At 47.7% G+C, this 22,143-nt stretch overlaps 1 long non-coding RNA gene across 1 annotated transcript in view; it reads left to right on the top strand.

The window, feature by feature from the left end:
• Positions 1-15,757, top strand: part of LOC143806297 (uncharacterized) — an 84,565-nt gene extending 68,808 nt beyond the window's left edge. The window contains exon 5 of the long non-coding RNA XR_013221429.1: positions 14,293-15,757. This is a non-coding gene — a long non-coding RNA (uncharacterized LOC143806297). The remainder of the gene's footprint in view (positions 1-14,292) is intronic.
• The last annotated feature ends 6,386 nt before the right edge of the window (positions 15,758-22,143 follow it).

Here is a 22,143-nt window from a genome sequence, read left to right as displayed (position 1 = left end):
TACAATGTAAATGGGCAATATACTACGTGGCTCTGTACTGTATACTATGTTACTGGGCAATATACTACGTGGCTGGGCAATATACTACGTGGCTGAGCAATATACTGCGTGGACATACATATTCTAGTATACCCGATGCGTTAGAATTGGGCCACCATCTAATATAATATACACTCACTGGCCACTTTATTAGGTACACCATGCTAGTAACGGGTTGGACCCCCTTTTGCCTTCAGAACTGCCTCAATTCTTCGTGGCATAGATTCAACAAGGTGCTGGAAGCATTCCTCAGAGATTTTGGTCCATATTGACATGATGGCATCACACAGTTGCCACAGATTTGTCGGCTGCACATCCCTGATGCGAATCTCCCGTTCCACCACATCCCAAAGATTTCATGTTGTTTACGCCAAATTCTGACCCTACCATCCGAATGTCGCAGCAGAAATCGAGACTCATCAGACCAAGCAACGTTTTTCCAATCTTCTACTGTCCAATTTCGATGAGCTTGTACAAATTGTAGCCTCAGTTTCCTGTTCTTAGCTGAAAGGAGTGGTACCCGGTGTGGTCTTCTGCTGCTGTAGCCCATCTGCCTCAAAGTTCGACGCACTGTGCGTTCAGAGATGCTCTTAGGCCTACCTTGGTTGTAACGGGTGGCGATTTGAGTCACTGTTGCCTTTCTATCAGCTCGAACCAGTCTGCCCATTCTCCTCTGACCTCTGGCATCAACAAGGCATTTCCGCCCACAGAACTGGCGCTCACTGGATTTTTTTTCTTTTTCGGACCATTCTCTGTAAACCCTAGAGATGGTTGTGCGTGAAAATCCCAGTAGATCAGCAGTTTCTGAAATACTCAGACCAGCCCTTCTGGCACCAACAACCATGCCACGTTCAAAGGCACTCAAATCACCTTTCTTCCCCATACTGATGCTCGGTTTGAACTGCAGGAGATTGTCTTGACCATATCTACATGCCTAAATGCACTGAGTTGCCGCCATGTGATTGGCTGATTAGAAATTAAGTGTTAACAAGAAGTTGGACAGGTGTACCTAATAAAGTGGCCAGTGAGTGTATGTATATATATATATATATATATATATATATATATATATATATACACACTGAAGAGCCCGGCGTTGCCTGGACATAGTAAATATCTGTGGTTAGCTATAGCACCTCACTTCTCTCATTTTCCCCCTCACTCCTCTCATTCCCCCCTATCGCTTGTCATTTCAACCTCACATCTGTCATTTTCCGATCACTCCACTATTTTCCCTCACTCCTCAAATTTTGCACTCACACCTTTTCATTTTCGCCTCACACCTCTCATTTTCACCTCACACCTCTCATTTCCACCTCAGTATATAGAGTTCTGTGCTGGCAGACATTGTGTCCCTGATCATGGCACCATTGTATTGAAAGGTAACTTCAACTCTGAGACACAGGAGAGTCTAGGAGTATAAACGTATTCCAATCTTTGACCCTCTCGGTGCAGAGATGAATGCATACCCCCCAACTTTGGAGGAAGGGAAAGAGGGATAAAGTCAGCGGCGCGCGTAGCGCGCCGCGGCAAATTTTAAGCCACACCTCTGACCACACCCATTTAACAACTAGCCACGCCCCAACCACACCCATTTAGCACTTCTGATCACAATGTTCGTAAACAATAATTATAAACAAAAAAAATATGGCCACACACGACGCTCCATATTGTACAATGGCCACACACGACGCTCCATACTGTACAATGGCCACACACGACACTCCATACTGTACAATGGCCACACATGATGCTCCATACTGTATAATGACCGCACATGACGCTCCATACTGTACAATGGCCGCACACGATGCTCCATAGTGTACAATGGCCACACACGACGCTCCATATTATACAATGGCCACACATGACGCTCCATACTGTATAATGGCCACACATGACGCTCCATACTGTATAATGGCCACACATGATGCTCCATACTATACAATGGCCACACATAACGCTCCATACTGTACAATGGCCACACATGATGCTCCATACTATAAAATGGCCACACATGACGCTCCATACTGTACAATGGCCATTGGCCACATTATGCTCCATACTGTATAATGGCCCCACATGATGCTTTGTACAGTATAATGGCCCCACACGATGCTGGGTATAGTATAATGGCCCCACATGATGCTTTGTACAGTATAATGGCCACACATAATGCTGGGTACAGTATAATGGCCCCTCACGATGCTCCATACAGTATAATGGCCCCACACAATGCTGGGTGCAGTATAATGGCCACACATGGTTACCCCACCCCCATCATTGCCTTCTCCATCACTACACACAGACACCTTTCACCGCGCACCCTCGCAGCAGCCGGCAGCTTCCACTCCCACGGCGCTGAATGGTGTCATCCAGCTGCGCTGCTGACTGCTCACGTCGCTGCAGCTGTGATACGCCACTGATAAAGACCTCCGTGTCTCCTGTGCCAGTTAGTGTCAGAGCGAGGAGCAATATCTGCTCCGATCCGACACAGCCAGCGTCCGCTCCGTACACCTCGTACACATGCGACTCCGCTCCATACACCTTGCACATGCGGCTCCGCTCCGTACACACACGGCTCTGCTCCGGACACCTCATACACACACGGCTCCACTCCATACACTTTGTACACACACGGCTCCGCTCCGTACACCTCATACACACACGCCTCCGCTCCGTACACCTCATATACACACGGCTCCACTCCGTACACCTCATACACACACGGCTCCACTCCGTACACATTGCATATACTCCGTATACCTTGCACACACATGGCTCAGCTCCATACACCTTATACACACACGGCTCCACTCCGTACACCTCGCACACACACGGCTCCACTCCGTACACCTCGTACACACACGGCTCCGCTCCATACACATTGCACACGCTGCTCCACTCCGTATACCTTGCACACACATGGCTCAGCTCCATACACCTTATACACACGTGGCTCCGCTCCGTACACCTTGTACACACACGGCTCCACTCCGTACACCTCGTACACACACGGCTCCGCTCCGTACACCTCATACACACACGGCTCCGCTCCATACACATTGCACACGCTGCTCCACTCTGTATACCTTGTACACATATGGCTCTGCTCCGCTCCGTACACCCCGTACACACGGCTCCATACATGTCTTACACACACGACTCTGCTCCATACACCTTTCACACGCTGCTCCGATCCATACACCTTGTACACACACGGCTCTGCTACATCCACACTGTAAACACCTCCTGACCTCATACGGCCGTCTCTCTGCCTCAAAAAGGGGGTTGTTCAGGACTGTTACAATAATGACCTATCCTATGGGTCACACCAGAGTTATACGCTCTCATGCAAGAGAATAAGGTCGATCATGCGAATGACACTTTGATCAGTCCATTCTGTGAAAATTGAACTGCACTCAGATGCCATCCGAGTGCAGTCCGATGTTTCCAGCAGACTCATTGACTTACATGGTTGAGTGCCATCCAAATATTGAATCAAACTCTGGCGTGAGGTGACTTTTTGCTTGGACCTGCTGTGTCCAACGAACGAAAAAAATTAAAGTCGGATGTACACGACCCCATATTAACGAACACTGGTCCCAATGCGATCCAATGTTCTGTGGAAAATACGGATCTGTGCATGAGCCCTTATGATAGGTCATCAATACCTGATCAGTGGGGGTGCACGCCCAGAGCCGCACAGCGCCGTCATCTCTACAGTGGCTGCACCGCCCGCGATCAGAACACTGTGCTCTGCAGCTCCGCACTTAAGGTTGCAGCAACAGTTTATCGACAGGGCTACCCCCACCAATAAGATGACCTATCTCAAAGATTAATGTCCTGGACAACCCCTTTAATCTCGTACAACTCGCAGCAGGCATTGCTGCTACATATACTGCAGGGAATGGTAGACTGGAACAACAGCATGTAAAGTGTGGAGAAAGTGAAAGCAGCATCTCCATGGGTCAGCTGACTCCCCCATTAATAACACTGTATAATAGAGCTCTCCATACTATAGAGGGACACGGCCCTGGCCTTATCACCGGGAGGTGAGCAGCAGCGTCCATCTCCTCACCGCACACTGATGTGTGAGCCGTCCACCGGCTCCTCTCCTGCAGGTAGATGCAGCCATGTTCCCTCTTCAGGAGGCCGCACACAGGGAGCAGGGGGCGGGTCTGCTCCACTGTCACGACGCAGCTGGCCGGGACATAGAGAACAGCGCCGGCCACCAGCAGCCCGAATCGCTGCTAAGTGACCGGCCCGGGGGGCACTGGAAGACTGCTCAGTCAGGAACATGGGGAAGGGGCGTGGCCTAACACAAGGGGGCGTGTGACGGCTGCTTCTGTTGTCTGCGGGGAAGTCGTGTCCCGTGCGGGACCGCGGGGAAAACCATCAAAACCGGGACAATCCCGCACAATAAGGGACGGTTGGGCGCTATGGGTTGGGCGCTATGTGAATGTGTCACATGGATTTATGTCTTTTTACATCAACTAAGGAATTTCTCCTCTGACCTTGTGGGGGCATCAGAGCACAGAGCCAGACCCCAATCAGAGGGCAATAAAACTGTCACACTCTGAACTGTTCCAATATTTATGGCCACAACTGTTTCCCTGTCCCACAGTGATAGTTCAGCTTCAAAACACTTGTCTTATCTATTGCATTATTTATTTCTGTGCTTTTGTGTCTAAATATGTGATTCTTCAGATTTTGTGTTAGGCTACTTTCACACTAGCGTTAACTGCATTACGTTTCAAAACGTCTTTTTTCAGAAAAAACGCATCCAGCAAAACTTTTTGCTGGATGCGTTTTTTCCCCATAGACTTGTATTGGCGACGTATGGCGACGGATTGGCATACGTCGTGTACGTTTTACGACGGATGCGTCGAAATTTGGCGACACGTCGTCTCAAAAAAACGTAGATTGTAACGTTTTTTGTCTCCGCCTAAAAAACGTGTCGCGACGCATCCTGCGGCATACGTCGTTGGCTGCAATGGAAGCCTATGAGCGACGGATGCGTCGGGACACGTCGTACGACGCAATACAGCGCTGCAATACGTTTTTTTTACACTGAGCATGCTCAGAAGAAGTATTTTGTTGCCAATTGGTCAGACACCCCCAAATCTATATAAACCTGGCCTGGGCCTTCAACCCCACATATGCCAGCAAGAGCCAGAGAGAAGACTGCCAGCAAGAGCCCAGCCAGCAACAGGACCCCAGCCAGCCACAAGACCCGAGCCAGCCACAGGAGCCAGCCACCATAGAGCCAGCCACAGGAGACAGACACAGGACCCCAGCCAGCCACAAGACCCGAGCCAGCCACAGGACTCCAGCCACAGGAGCCAGCCACCATAGAGCCAGTGTGAGTATTGCAATTTTTGTGTGCATCTGTGTGCCTGTGCATTTGTGTGTGTATATGAGGTACTGACTACAGAAAGAGCTTAAAACCTGAAGAGAACCTGAGGCCTGCCATCGTCCTGCACCAGCCAGTGCCATGCTAGAGTCCAGATCCACCATGATGCCAGCCACTGTGAAGACCTGCTGCTTCAGCCAAAGGATTGTCAGCCTTTTGTATGTGTGTGTGTGTATGCGTCTTCTGATTGGGTTCACCTTTCTGCCTTTGTTGTACATATGTGTATTTGCATAAAGCTATGTGCGTGCATGTGTATGTGTGTATTTTTTTACGGCTGTGTGATTTTGTATCATGTGCCTGCACCATATTATGCCTTTGCCAATTTTATGCCTGTTCATGTGGGAGGGTATGTGTCCATGTGCAGGATTGCATCAGGATGTGGTCAGGATTTTCCATCAGTATTTGTACGCCAAAACCAGGAGTGGGTGATAAAAGCAAAAGTGTGCCTGTTTTCCTATTATACTTTACCTAATTTTTACACTCCTGGTTTTGGCTTACAAATACTGATGGGAAATCCTGACCAAATTCTGATGCAATCCGGAATGTGGAAACATACCATGCATGTTTTTTGTGTGCGTCTTGTTGATTGCATGTGCATTTGTCCATGCTGTAATTGGTTATTTGCCTTTTTCTGATGTATTGACTGTATAGTGGTCTGTGCAGCATGTGGTTTAAATGTGTTTTTTTTTTTTTGGAGGGGGGGGGGGGGGGATGTTGTTTTTTTTAAAATAAAATGTGTCCAATATATTTTTTCATAGTGTTAACATTTTAAAATTTTATTTTTTGGGACATGGAAATGAATGGTATAACGTGCAACTTTTTGGGGGTTTTTGTTGTTCACCTGTATGAACATTTCTGACATCATTTCAGTAGGGTGTTTATCATTGAACATTACCTAGTTCAGAGGGTGGTCTAACTATAGATCCATTATACATATTAACAGATAAACCAGGACCGCAGCCACTGACCTGCCCACCAGGACCACAGCCGCTGCCCACCAGGACCACAGCCGCTGCCCGCCAGGACCACAGCTAAGTGTTAGAAGTAAGTTTTGAAGACCCACAATCTGCTACTTCAATGTGTCGAGCAGATTGCAAGTGTCTCTTTAACTTACAGAAACACCAGGACCACAGCCGCTGCCCACCAGGACCACAGCCGCTGCCCACCAGGACCACAGCCGCTGCCCACCAGGACCACAAAACAATGTCCTCTTCTGACAGCCCTCCTCCACAGCAACAGCGTGTATCGGTAAGTTAACGCAAAAAATGGGTTTAATTTTTTTGGGTTTTTTAAAATTACATTTTGATGTCTAACCACATGCATAAATTATGTTTCAACAGGAAGCTGAATCAGATGAGGAGCTGTCAGAAGGGGGCGAGACGGGTGGAGAGATGCTAGTGGAGGAGGAACCAAGTGTAAGTAGTGGTGAAACAGTTTTTTCGCACATCACACTGCACCATACACAAAACAGATTTTCATACATAACTAAACACAGAAAATATATGCCTACATTACTGAGAATTTGTTTCCTTTATTTCAGGCTGCTGCTGCTGCTGCTCCTGCTGCTGCCGCTGAAGGTTCTCCCAGACAATCCCAGAGTCGGCGGACTCGTCGCCGCGGTCGGCCATCAGTGAGTTTTTTTTTTTTTTTTTTTTTTTGGGAGGGGGATTCTATTGGTACTTAGTGTTTCAGTGTACTAATTTGTTTGTTTTTCTTCTTCCTTTTTTTTGGCACAGGCTTCACAGCGTGCTCCCGCAGTAGATGACGATGACATCGACATTGATGATCTAATTGAGGAGGTTCGCGAGCGGGAGCCGCTGTGGAACATGGCTGACCGCAGGCATGCTGATACCGGTGTCACCCGTCGGCTCTGGGACGAAGTGTGTCGCAACCTGTTTCCAAGGCGGGAGAGCCTTCAGGCTACGTTCACACGATCAGGATTTCCATCCTTTTTTTTTTCCTGCCCGTTTTTGGAAAACGGCAGCTAAATTCCGCAGTGAATTTGAGCTGCGTTTTCTGATCCTTTTTCTTCAGCGTTTTCCACTGCGGGTTTCCAATAGCAGTTTCCTATTGGAGCTGCTGGAAAACCGGTGCGGAATCCGCTGAAAGAATTGACATGCTACTTCTTTTTTCCGCTGGAAAATCCGCGCGGATTTTCCAGCGGAAAAACGGATCGTTAGCACAGCGGTTTTGGTTTTCCATTGGGTTACATTGTACTGTAACCAACATGGAAAACTGATCCGGATCCGCAGCTGAAAATCCGCTACGGATCCGGATCAAAATCCGGATCGTGTGAACGTAGCCTCATCCTCAGCAGCAGAGCAAACTAGGTAAGTATTCACTTTCCAGTGATGTTTTGAGCTGACTGTAATGTATTGCATTTACCAATTTTTTGTTTTTTCTTTTGATTCTTGTCTTCACAGTTGGAAAGATTAGGAAGCGGTGGCGGTCACTGAGGGATCGCTTTAAGAGGGAATTCAACGATGAGATGAAGGCCCCGAGTGGCTCTGCAGGAAGGAAGAGGAGCAAATATAAATATGGCCAGGCCCTCTCCTTCCTGAGGTGAACCATGCTAAGCAGAGTGTAAGTATTCTACAGCCCACTAATAACCATGTTAACCTGTCTACTTAGTTTGCTTTCAGTCAGGGCTTTTTCATTCCAATGTATTAATTTTTTTTTTTTTTTCTTTCACAGCACCTTCTCCAGCCACCGGGCGCCTGCATCTTCCTCTGGAGCGATCCCTCCTGAGTCCGCCACTGAGGGCCACGTCGGTAGGCCCCACACCTCTGTCCCCTCCTCTGACCCCTCTGTCCCCTCCTCTGACCCCTCTGTCCCCTCCTCTGACCCCTCTGTCCCCTCCTCTGACCCCTCTGTCCCCTCCACTTCATCCGCCCCAAGCAGTGGAGCATTATTGCAGGCTTCATTGCTCGCATCTGATGCTGAACAGTTAGCGTTCCCTTTACCCCACCCCTCTGATCCTGCCACCTCGACACCACCATTAGGTTCGTGGCGGCAGCGACAGAGGGGTCAGGAAAGGAGCTATGCTCCTGAGTTCTTACACCTGAATGCATCCTTCCAAGGCTCTTTCAAAATTTTGGGAGAGCAAGTGACTGCTGGTTTCAACATGGTGCAGTCACGCATCAGTGAAACAAGCCGTGAAACCAGCAGTCGCTTGGATAGGCTGCATTCAGCTGTAAGTCCCGATCCGGCCAATCTTTTTTTCCAATCCATGCTCATGAGCATGGAGAAGCTTTCTTTTGAGCAACAGATGCGGGTAATGAATACCTGCCATAATGCTCTACTGCAGGCCATTAATGAATCGACCCACACACCTCCCCACACCTCCACTCCAATTCCACCCCAGGCCCCATTTCCACACCATACCCCCCATTACCAAACCCAGCCCCAATACCCACACCAGCACCATTACCAAACCCAGCTCCAATCCCCACACCAGCACCATTACCAAACCCCACGCCAGTCCCACTACCCTACCCAGTCACAATACCCGACCCAGTCCCCACAACAATCCCGGCCCCCAGACCAAATTACTTCCCCAATGTTTTCCTTACTCAACTTTTCTCTTCCCCCTACCCCAACACCACCCCCCTCTGGTTAGCCTCTTGGTTTAACCCCCCCTTCCACTGCACCCCAAACAAGTAGGGTTTCCCCACCTATCGACGTGGTCCAACCTTCCTGCCCCTCCTCCTCTCATATCTCCACCCAACACTTTGAAAATTTGTAAAGTGTTATTAATGTAAATAATATTATAAAAAATGTTCAAATTTTTCAAAAAAAAAGTTGGAAAATAAAAATATATTTTTTTTGCAAAACAAAAAAAAAAAAGAGATAAAATAAATTTCTGATTACAATTCTACTCTTTGTGTGTGTGTGGATTTAATAAGGTAATATAATAAAAAAGGTTTAATAAAAACAAACACCAGACATGTAAAATTTATAACATAATGGTTTTACTAGCAAGAAAACCACGCTTTTGGGCCTTTTTTTGGGGGGGGGCTGAAACACTTTTTTTACATAAACAAAACACATGGGAAACAGGTTACACAATCATGTCTTGCCACGGGATCCGCCCGACAGGTGAGACAAAATAATCGGCAAACTGGTCCCTCATCCTTGTAACTGAACTTGTAGAGCGAACCGAGCTGCTGCGGTAGTCCCACAAGGTGGTCTCCAACTCTTCATCATCCAAAGAAACGGGCTCCTTTGACAGGACAAAGTTGTGGAGCACCACACAGGCTTTAACTACCTCGTCTATAGTTGTTGTTTTCAGCTTGATAGCCGTCAGCAGAACTCGCCACTTCGCCGTCAATATGCCAAAGGAACACTCCACTACTCTTCGTGCTCTAGTAAGCCGGTAATTAAAGACCCGCTTGGTATGGTTTAAGTTCCGGCTACTGTACGGTTTCAGTAGGTGCGGCGACAGTTGAAAGGCTTCATCACCTACACAGACATATTCCATGGCTGGTTCACTTGTTCCTGGCAGTGGTCTGGCTGGCGGGAAATCGTAGGTCTCTCCATAAAGGCAACGACCCATCGGAGAGTTTTTAAGAACTTGCGAATCGTTGGACCGTCCATATGCTCTGATGTCCACGGCAAGGAACCTGCAGTTGGCGTCTGCAATAGCCATAAGGACGATGGAGAAATACTTCTTATAATTATAATACTCCGATCCTGTTCCTGCCGGTTTCGCAATCCTTATATGTTTCCCGTCAACTGCACCCACACAATTAGGGAAATTGCAAATTTGCAGAAACTCTTCAGCACTTCGCAACCAGATTTCCATGGATGGTTGGGGGATATACTCTGGTTGCAAAGTGGTCCAAACAGCCCGACATGTGTCCTTCACTATTCCAGAGATAGTTGAAATGCCCAGCCTGAACTGATAATGGAGCGAAGTCATAGATTCACCCGTAGCTAGGAAACTTTAAAAAAAAAAAATAAATAAATGTTAGAAAAAATTGCACAGACCAACAAGTTTTAATATGGCACTGTTATTTTTTTTTTTAAGGACGGGACACCCAATAAAACCAGCATGAAACCGGTGTAAAAAAACAGTGGAATGTCCGCCAAGAAAACCCAAATTACATGCTGCAGAAAATAGTGCGCAATATGCCAGCGCAGTATTGTCTGCAGCATGTAATATAACATTCAAAATGACCAATGAGAGAAAAAAAGCAGTTGCATGTCATCAAACCCAAAAAACCAAAAAAAAAAAAAAAAATGCAACGCAATATTTCAGCGCAGTATTTTCTGCAGTCTGTTATCTAACATTCAATATCAGCAATGACATTTAAATAAAGCAGTGGAATGTCCGCCAAGAAAACCAAAACTACATGCTGCAGAAAATAGTGCGCAATATGGCAGCGCAGTATTGTCTGCAGCGTGTAATATAACATCCAATATCAGCAATGAAATAAAAAAAAGAGGCTTACCGCAGGGTCACCATCAGCCGCTCCGCCGGTGTGATGGCAAGCCTCATCCTTGTGTCCTGTCTTCGGATGACATCCTCCATTTTTGCAAGCAAAAAATCGAAATGTTCAATCCTCATCCGCACGTAGTTGTGGAATTTGTGTGGATTGTGCCGCAACTCCAGGTACAGAGTGGACTGGACACCCCGGGTCATCCGTAGTTGATTAATCGGATGAATCCACAGTCGTCTCCGTCTCCGTTGCTGCAGAAGCATCCTACGCCTTTCCGCTGCCGCCTCCTTCTCCCGCACTATGATATCCAGGCGATTCGTCTCAAAGATAACGTCGGTAACCAAACTAGCAATCCTCCCAAGAACACCTTCCATCGCTGCCACAAAACTAAAACCCACAAAGATGGGCTGTAAATACAGTACTATATAGTTTTTCAAATTTTCCAGTAGCCAATCAAATTTTGGGAGCCTCCCCTTTTAAAAACGGATCCGTCGGAAAAACGGATACAACGGATGGTAAAACGTATGCAACGCATCCAGTATTTTCGACGGAAACGTTTAGCGGATTTGCGACGGATCCGTCGAAATGCTGGATGCGTGGCATACGTTTGTCACCGTTTTTCACTTTTTTGACGCATCCGTTTTTTCGGCAAAAAAACGGATTTGCGACGTAATGCAGTTAACGCTAGTGTGAAACTAGCCTTAGGGTACCGTCACACAGTGGAATTTTTATCGCTACGACGGCACGATTCGTGATGTTGTAGCGATATCGTTACGATATCGCTGTGTCTGACACGCTACTGCGATCAGGGACCCTGCTGAGAATCGTACGTCGTAGCAGATAGTTTGAAACTTTCTTTCGTCGCTGGATCTCCCGCTGTCATCGCTGGATCGTTGTGTGTGTGACAGCGATCCAGCGATGCGTTCGCTTGTAACCAGGGTAAACATCGGGTTACTAAGCGCAGGGCCGCGCTTAGTAACCCGATGTTTACCGTGGTTACCAGCGTAAAAGTAAAAAAAAACAAACCGTACATACTCACCATCTGATGTCCGTCAGGTCCCTTGCCGTCTGCTTTCCGCTGTGACTGTCTGCCGGCCGGAAAGTGAGAGCAGATCACAGCGGTGACGTCGCCGCTGTGATCTGCTTTCACTTTACGGCGGCACTCAGTCACAGCGGGAAGCAGACGGCAAGGGACCGGACGGACATCAGATGGTATGTACGTTTTTTTTTTTTTTACTTTTACGCTGATAACCACGGTAAACAGTCTCAGTGGGCCCCCTCTTTAACACATACCACGATTCATGATCGCATATAAACACAGCCATGTAGTATATAACACTGCCCACGTAGTATATAACACTGCCCACGTAGTATATAACACTGCCCACGTAGTACATAACACTGCCCACGTAGTACATAACACTGCCCACGCAGTATATAACACTGCCCACGTAGTATATAACACTGCCCACGTAGTATATAACACTGCCCACGTAGTATATAACACTGCCCACGTAGTACATAACACTGCCCACGTAGTATATAACACTGCCCACGTAGTATATAACACTGCCCGCCCCACGTAGTATATAACACTGCCCACATAGTATATAGCGCAGCCCACGTAGTATATAGCAGCGCAGCCCACGTAGTATATAGCAGCCCAGCCCACGTAGTATATAGCAGCCCAGCCCACGTAGTATATAGCAGCCCAGCCCACGTAGTATATAGCAGCCCAGCCCACGTAGTATATAGCAGCCCAGCCCACGTAGTATATAGCAGCCCAGCCCATGTAGTATATAGCAGCCAACGTAGTATATAGCAGCCCAGCCCATGTAGTATATAGCAGCCCACGTATCCTATAGCAGCGCAGCCCATGCATTATATAGCAGCCCAGCCCACGTATCATATAGCAGCCCAGCCCACGTATCATATAGCAGCCCACCACGTTGTATATAATACAGCCCAAACAGTATATAAGAGCCCATACCTTGTCCTCCCAGCCAGGCTCTGCATCCCCCCGGCCCCCGCAATCCTTTGCTCCAGGTGGCAGGTGCTGCACACTTCCTGTTTGTCGACGCTCGGCTCATTCTGCAGGCACTGGACGGTCGGAAGTCACTCTGCTCTGCTGCGTATCCATGGCGACGGATTGTGGACGGCTCTCCAGCAGCTGCAAAAGTCCCAGAGCTCCGTGCTGCCTCTGCCTCCTCTCTTCTAGCGTGCACCTTGGACCGCAGATGCCTGCCTCAGGGGCCGCATGCGGGCAGCCTGCCCCTAACGCCGGCCCTGAATGGGCCCCCCTGTCTCGCCAGGGCCCCGGCACTTGCCCGGGTACGCCGGGTGCTGACGCCGGCCCTGTATATATGTTCCCCATCCTGGTATATATGTTCTACCATCCTGGTATATATGTTCTACCATCCTGGTATATATGTTCTACCATCCTGGTATATATATGTTCCCCTATCCTGGTATATATGTTCCCCTATTCTGGTATATATGTTCTACTATCCTGATAGATATATATCTATCTACTATATAATTGTCTAAGGGTCACTTCCGTCTTTCTGTCCTTCTGTCTGTGACAGATATTCATTGGTCGCGGCCTCTGTCTGTCATGGAATCCAAGTCGCTGATTGGTCGTGGTAAAACGCCCACGACCAATCAGTGACGCGCACAGTCCGGAAGAAAATGGCCGCTCCTTACTCCCCGCACTCACTGCCCGGCGCCTGCATACACCCCTCTGGTCACCGCTCACACAGGGTTAATGACGGCGGTAGCGGACCGCGTTATGCCGCGGGTAACACACTCCGTTACCGCTGCTATTAACCCTGTGTGACTAAGTTTTTTTACTATTGACGCAGCCTATGCAGCGTCAATAGTAAAAACATCTAATGTCAAAAATAATAAAAAATGATTATATACTCGCCTACGCCGCCTTTCCCGCTCCTAGTGATGCAAGCGGAATGTACCGGTGGCAAGGATGGTCTGGCCAAAGGACCTGCCATGACGTCACGGTCATGTGACCGCGACGTCATCACAAGTCCTGCACGGAAAGGACCTGCCGTAACGTCACGGTCATGTGACCAAGACGTCATCACAGGTCCTGCGCGACAAGGACCTGCCGTGACGTCACGGTCATGTGACCGCGACACGGTCACGTGACCGCTACGTCATCACACCCTGGGACCGGAAGCTGCCGCCTGCACCCCACACAGGTGACAGAGCTACAACTCGGATTGTGACACTCAACACGTTGACACCCAATGGCCTCAAAGAGGCCATCAGCTTTAAGCCTTTTCTTTAACTAATTTTTCATCTGTGCGCTATTTTATGGGGTCATGGCTCTTTGTTTGTTTTTATTCGTTTGTTTCTAATTTCACAATTTTGATTTTTCAGATATTTCCTTGCTATTTTGCTAACATACTGTTTCCCTGGAAGTCCACTGCTGTCGTTGGATGAATCTAATGAAATAATTGAATATTTAAGTGGACTGGATGAACTTTACCATCTATTAATCAGCATGGACTAGTGCCGTTACATATATACATAATTTTGATATTTTGTCATATTCTTATATATGTTTAGATAATTTTTAGGTGTGTACCCACATTACTCTTTAGTAACATTCTGTATAGTTGCGGAGTATGGATGCCTCTGTTTATTCAGTATTCCTGCCATGCGACTGTATGATAGAGAGGATTTTACGATAGTCCTATTAAATTCAGAATTAATACATATTTTTCTGATCACATACTGGCTAAGTCCATATATGTGTTATTGCTACTTATATTTATATTCATGTACTGTTTCTTTTTGATAAATTTTGATAAATTATATTGATGAGGATATAACAATGTTCGTACATACTTGGGCAGCAATCATTTAGCTGCTGTGGCCCATTTGGTTGGCCTTTATCAGGGTTGCAACTTGGTACCTTTTTCTCTTTGCTACTCTGATTCCGGCGGTCCAAACTCTGTATACTTGAATCAATTGCGGCGCAGACGCGCTGTGCCCGTGCGCTGCACCCGCCCTTCATTTGGAGGAGTCCGGCGCGTTGCTGTGGTGATGGGAGGTGATGACGGAAGTCCTCCCTCCCATCGACCGCGTCGCGCGGCGGGCTCCCCCTCTGGTGGGCGGGGTATCGCGGGCAGTAGCGCGTCGATTGGCCCCCAGCTCTCAGTACTTATACCTGTGACCCTTACATTTTAACCAAGCCTCCTGACGAAGCCGTGGGCAGTGAAACGCGCGTCGAGGCATAGCGTGTCTCAGACGCGGCTGCACACCGAGAGGATCATGTCACAAGGTAAACGTATTGTTATTTGACTATGACTACTATTTGTCTGGGCACCACTGACAGGTACAGTGGCTCACCTTGAAACATATTATGCTATTGCATTTGATATTGGATAATTGAGCCGTTTTTACTGCTGTTGGCCGCTTAGATTAGCACTTGCTCTTTTTGCAGTCACGTGTGCCAGTAGTAGTAACTGGCGAATCCGGGTGTATAGTGACATAACTGGCAGCCTGTAGCCCATTTTGGGTTGGACTGCGGACTAGTGGGAGATTTAAGATTATTTTAAGGCCTTTTTTTCACCAGTATCTAACCACCTGTCACTATATTGCATCTACCACTAACCGGATACAATATTAGTAGTTAGCCTCTCTTAATAACTGTGTGCGGCCGTGTCTTTTTGAGACGTGTACATATTTTTTCTTTTCTGACACCAACTTTTGTCATCTGTCCTGGTGCCAGAATCTTTTTAGCTGTTCTTTATCCATCTACATTGCTTTTTGCACTTTGTCCCTATTTTGTATTTTGTATATTATACATGTTTAATAAATAAATCGTTCTTAATATATACCCCCGTCTTGGCAGTCTGTTTTAGGACATATTACTCATGTGGGCCTCCATGAGGTCGCCCATTGATTATCTGATTATAGACTGCGTTGCTCCTGTCGAGCAAACCCTTTTTTCTTGGTATACATGTATCAGCCACTAGGGGGCATTTTTTCCGTGTTGGCTACGGATTCGATGTAGGTTTATAGACAGAGCTACAACGCGCCTGCGGAAGGTGAGTATATGTTTTTTTATTTTTTTAACCTGTGACATACGTGGCTGGGCAATATACTATGTAGCTGGGCAATATACTACGTGACTGGCCAATATACTACATGGCTCTGTGCTGTATACTACGTCACTGGGCAATATACTACGTAACTGGGCAATATACTACGTAACTGGGCAATATACTACATGGGCTGGGCAATATACTACGTGGCTCTGTGCTGTATACTACGTCACTGGGCAATATACAATGTAACTGGGCAATATACTACGTAACTGGGCAATATACTACGTGGCTGGGCAATATACTACGTGGCTGGGCAATATACTACATAGGCTGTGCAATATACTACGTGGCTCTGTGCTGTATACTACGTCACCGGGCAATATACAATGTAACTGGGCAATATACTACGTCACTGGGCAATATACTACTGGACATACATACTCTAGAATACCCGATGCGTTAGAATCGGGCCACCATCTAGTATATATATATCTATAATATAACGCTGGGAGCGTCACTCTGTCCGAAGCCTTTATAGACTGCGCAAGCGCCGGCTCAGTCTGGACCCCACAAAGTGAGGCTCCCAGGAGATCGCGGTATGCGTAAGCACTGAACGCACACCGCGATCTCCAACGGAGAAGCAGGGATGAGCCAGGAGGGTGAGTATGCAATACTTACCTGTCCCGTTCCACCGATGCGATTCCGGGCCATGAATGTCCGCCTGCTCCCGGAATCGGCGCCTGCGCAGTCCACGCTTTCCGGCTCCATTTTCTTGAAGACACACTGCGTGTCTTCAAGAAAATGGCGCTGGAAAGTGCGGACGCCTGTGACGTTCAGTTCAGAGGGCGCGATGACGCGCTTAATGTGCGCCGCCCTCTGACTGAACAGTCACAGCCAGAGGACCCGGGAGACGGAGCAGTGGAACAGGGGACAGGTAAATATAGCAAGTGCCAGGGGCCTGAGCTAGCGGCGACTCGGGCACCTGACCCCCACAGCGCGCCGGTGTCCCCGCCTGCTCAGGCCCCCAGCACAGCCGCCCGCACTCTCAGCACCACCACGCACAGCCGCCCGCACTCTCAGCGCCACCACGCACAGTCGCCGGCACTCAGCACAGCCGCCGGCACTCAGCACAGCCACGCACAGCCGCCGGCACTCAGCACAGCCACGCACAGCCGCAGGCACTCAGCACAGCCGCTGGCACTCAGCAAAGCCACGCACAGCTGCCGGCACTCAGCACAGCCACGCACAGCCGCCCGCACTCAGCACAGCCACGCACAGCCGCCCGCACTTGCCACAGCCGCCGGCACTCAGCACAGCCACGCACAGCCGCCGGCACTCAGCACAGCCACGCACAGCCGCCGGCACTCAGCACAGCCACGCACAGCCGCCGGCACTCAGCACAGCCACGCACAGCCGCTGGCACTCAGCAAAGCCACGCACAGCTGCCGGCACTCAGCACAGCCACGCACAGCCGCCCGCACTCAGCACAGCCACGCACAGCCGCCCGCACTCGCCACAGCCGCTGGCACTCAGCACAGCCACGCACAGCCGCCGGCACTCAGCACAGCCGCCGGCACTCGCGACAGCCGCCCGCACTCACCACAGCCGCCCGCACTCGCCACAGCCGCACTCGGGCAGTAGAGCCGGAGAGAGAAAGATGGGAGCAACACATGGCAGAATGGAAACAGGAACAGGCAGAATGGGTGCAGCACATTACAACAGAATGGGGGCGCAGGATGGGAGCAGCACATGACAGAATGGGGGCACACACATGACAGGATGGGGGTGCAGGATGGGAGCACATGACAGGATGGGAGCACATGACAGGATGGGAGCACATGACAGGATGGGAGCAGCACATGACAGAATGGGGGCACAGACATGACAGGATGGGGGTGTAGGATGGAGCAGCATATGACAGGATAGGGGTGCAGGATGGGAGCACATGACAGGATGGGGACGCGGGATGGAGCAGCACATGACAGGATGGGGGCGCAGGATGGAGGAGCACATGACAGGATGGGAGAGCAAGATGGGAGCAGCACATACCAGGATGGAGACCATATACCAATATAAATGCTCGCCACCCGGGCGTAGAACGGGTTCAATAGCTAGTATATATATATATATATATATATATATATATATATATATTTTATTATACTGAAGAGCCCGGCGTTGCCTGGACATAGTAAATATCTGTGGTTAGTTATAGCACCTCACTTCTCTCATTCCCCCCTCACTCCTCTCATTCCCCCCTATCACTTGTCATTTCGACCTCACATCTGTCATTTTCCGATCACTCCACTATTTTCCCTCACTCCTCAAATTTTGCACTCACACCTCTCATTTTCACCTCACACCTCTCATTTTCACCTTGGTATATACTTGTTTGTCATCTCCCTTATATATAGTATACACCTGTATGTCATCTCCTCCTGTATATAGTATATACCTGTATGTAATCTCTCCTGTATATAGTATATACCTGTATGTCATCTCCCCTGTAAATAGTATATACCTGCTGTATGTCATCTCCTCCTGTATATTGTATATACCTTTCTCATCTCCTCCTGTATATAGTATATACCTGTATGCCATCTCTTCTGTATATAGTATATACCTGTATGTCATCTCCTCCTATATATAGTATATACCTGTATGTCATCTCCTGTATATAGTATATACCTGTATGTCATCTCCCCTGTATATAGTATAGACCTGCTGTATGTCATCTCCTCTATATACCTGTCATCTCCTCTTTTATATAGTATATACCTGTGTGTCATCTCCTCCTGTATATAGTATATACGTGTGTCATCTCCTCCTGTATATGGTATATATCTGTGTGTCATCTCCCCTGTATATAGTATAATAATAATAATCTTTTATTTTTATATAGCGCTAACATATTCCGCAGCGCTTTACAGGTTGTACACATTATCGTCGCTGTCCCCGTTGGGGCTCACAATCTAAATTCCCTATCAGTATGCCTTTGGAATGTGGGAGGAAACCGGAGTACCCGGAGGAAACCCACGCAAACACGGAGAGAACATACAAACTCTTTGCAGATGTTGTCCTTAGTGGGGCCTGAACCCAGGACTCCAGCGCTGCAAGGCTGCTGTGCTATCCACTGCGCCACCGTGCTGTATGTACCTGTATGTCATCTCCTCCTGTATTAGACCTTGTTTACATGTTATTTGGTCAGTATTTTGACCTCAGCATTTGTAAGCTAAATTGGCAGCCTGATAAATCCCCAGCCAACAGGAAGCCCTCCCCCCTGGCAGTATATATTAGCTCACACATACACATAATAGACAGGTCATGTGACTGACAGCTGCCGTATTTCCTATATGGTACATTTGTTGCTCTTGTAGTTTGTCTGCTTATTAATCAGATTTTTATTTTTGAAGGATAATACCAGACTTGTGTGTGTTTTAGGGCGAGTTTCATGTGTGAAGTTGTGTGTGTTGAGTTGCGCTTGGCGACTTTTGTGAGATGAGTTTTGTGTGGTGACATGCGTGTAGCAACTTTTTGTGTGTCGACTTGCATGTGACAGGTTAGTGTAGCAAGTTGTGTGCAGCAAGTTTTGCGCATGGCGAGTTTTATGTGGTGCGTTTTGAGTATTTGCAAGCTTTGTGTGAGGCAACTTTTGGACGTGTTGAACTTTTGTTCATGTGTCAATTTTTCTGCGTGTGCAAGTTTTGCGTGTGGCAAGTTTTCCATGAGGTGAGTTTTGCACATGTGACGAGTTTTGCATGAGCCTAGTTTTCCATGAGGTGAGTTTTGCATGTGGTGAATTTTGCACGTGGCGAGTTTTGAGTGGTGACTTTCGTTTTGACTTTTTATGTGGCGAGGTTGGTGTATGTGTGATGAAATGTGTGCTGAGGGTGGTATGTGTTCAAGCACGTGGTAGCGTGTTGCACATTTTGTGTGTGTGTTCATATCCCCTTGTGTGGCAAGTATCCCATGTCGGGGCCCCACCTTAGCAACTGTACGGTATATACTCTTTGGCGCCATCGCTCTCATTCTTTAAGTCCCCCTTCTTCAATTTGCCTCCAACACTTTTCCTTTCACTTTTTCCCCCATTATGTAGATAGGGGCAAAATTGGTGAATTGGAAAGTGCGGGGTTAAAATTTTACCTCACAACATAGCCTATGACGATCTCGGGATCCAGACGTGTGACTGTGCAAAACTTTCTGGCTGATCCCGGACACTCACACTCTCACACACACACACATTCAGTTTTATATATTAGATATATATGTATGTTATACAAACCTGGTATATATGTTCTACTCTCCTGGTATGTTTTACTATCCTGGTATATGTGTTCTACCATCCTGGTATATGTTCTACCATCCTGGTATATATGTTCCCCATCGTGGTATATATGTTCTACTATCCTGGTATATATGTTATTATTATTATTATTATTTATTGTTATAGCGCCATTTATTCCATGGCGCTTTACATGTGAGGAGGGGTATACATAATAAAAACAAGTACAATAATATTAAACAATACAAGTCATAACTGGTACAGGAGGAGTGAGGACCCTGCCCGCGAAGGCTCAAAATCTACAAGGGATGGGTGAGAATACAGTATGTTCTACTATCTGTGAGATAGCGCTCACTAGCGTATTGGGGAATACCCGCTTGGCAGCAGGATAAATATAGAAAGGCACGGGTTTTCACATAAACAGTCCATGTGGTTTATTATCCGCTCAGCATAAACCACTGTAGGCCATGTTACATATCACAGACCTCACATAATACTTGGCACTTCACAGTGTACGGCTTTGAAGCACAGTCAGTAACCACACAGGTCCTTACTTTGTCCAGTTGCCATGGGTGACTGCATGCCGCACAGTTCAGTAACTGTCCTTTATCAAGGCACATAGTCCTTTCCCCATACCCGGGGTTACCTCTTAGGAGCTCCTGCTCCACAGGTTGACTCCTCGTCAGTCCAAGGTCCTCACCACAGGTGATCTGTCCAGGTGATATTCAGGACGTCCGTCGCCCGACTGGGACCGTCCAACACCCAAGGCCACCAGTACCAGAGTCCCACCACGTGCTCTTCAGGGAGTCCATACGCCCAACACTTAGGCTTCCAGGACCTTCCAGCACAGAACCACTCAGGTCCACACTCGGAGAGCATACAGCAACATGTGACCCATACCCTGGTCACATTATGTACCTTGTAACCACACCCCATAGGTGAGGTATGGATCACATGGGCTGGTCACGTGATCCTGACATCACTGCAGGTCCTCAAACATCCGTACGTCCCGCAGGAAAAAGGGGTGCAGTGAGCACCCTCACCCAGTGGTGAGGTATGTGGGTAGCCAGACCCTCCCATCTCTCATAGCTACCCCCAACCCGGACCCAGATTCACTAAACATCTTAGTGCTCATGTGCACCAAAGACCAAATACTCCGGGTTGCATTGTAGGGAGCATCTCCTCATATCAAGGAAGGCTTACAGCGCAGAAGACCCCCTCCTCTGCAACACATACCGGCCATTCATCACAATGCCGGACACTGTCTCACTATCCCCATTACGCCTCCATGCATGTCCTGGGGAGCACATACAGCGCCCCCTAGCTATAACAGGGGTCACTGCATCACATATCCTGGTATATATGTTCCCCATCCTGGTGTATATGTTCTACTATCCTGGTGTATATGTTCTACTATCCTGGTATATATGTTCCCCCATCGTGGTATATATGTTCTACTATCCTGGTATGTATGTTCTACCATCCTGGTATATATGTTCTACTATCCTGGTATATATGTTCTACCATCCAGGTATATATATGTCCTACCATCCTGGTATATATGTTCTACTATCCTGTTATATATGTTCTACTATCCTGGCATATATGTTCTACCATCCTAGTATATATGTTCTACTATCCTGGTATATATGTTCCCCATCCTGGTATATATGTTCCCCATCGTGGTATATATGTTCTGCTATCCTGGTATATATGTTCTACCATCCTGGTATATATGTTCTACTATCCTGGTATGTATGTTCTACCATCCTGGTACATATGTTCTACTATCCTGGTATATATGTTCTACCATCCTGGTATATATGTTCTACCATCCTGGTATACATGTTCTACCATCCTGGTATATATGTTCTACCATCTTGGTATATATTT

This window comes from Ranitomeya variabilis, chromosome 2 (genome assembly GCF_051348905.1).
Source record: "Ranitomeya variabilis isolate aRanVar5 chromosome 2, aRanVar5.hap1, whole genome shotgun sequence".
Lineage (NCBI taxonomy): Eukaryota > Metazoa > Chordata > Amphibia > Anura > Dendrobatidae > Ranitomeya > Ranitomeya variabilis.
This window is presented reverse-complemented; position numbering and strand designations above follow the sequence as displayed.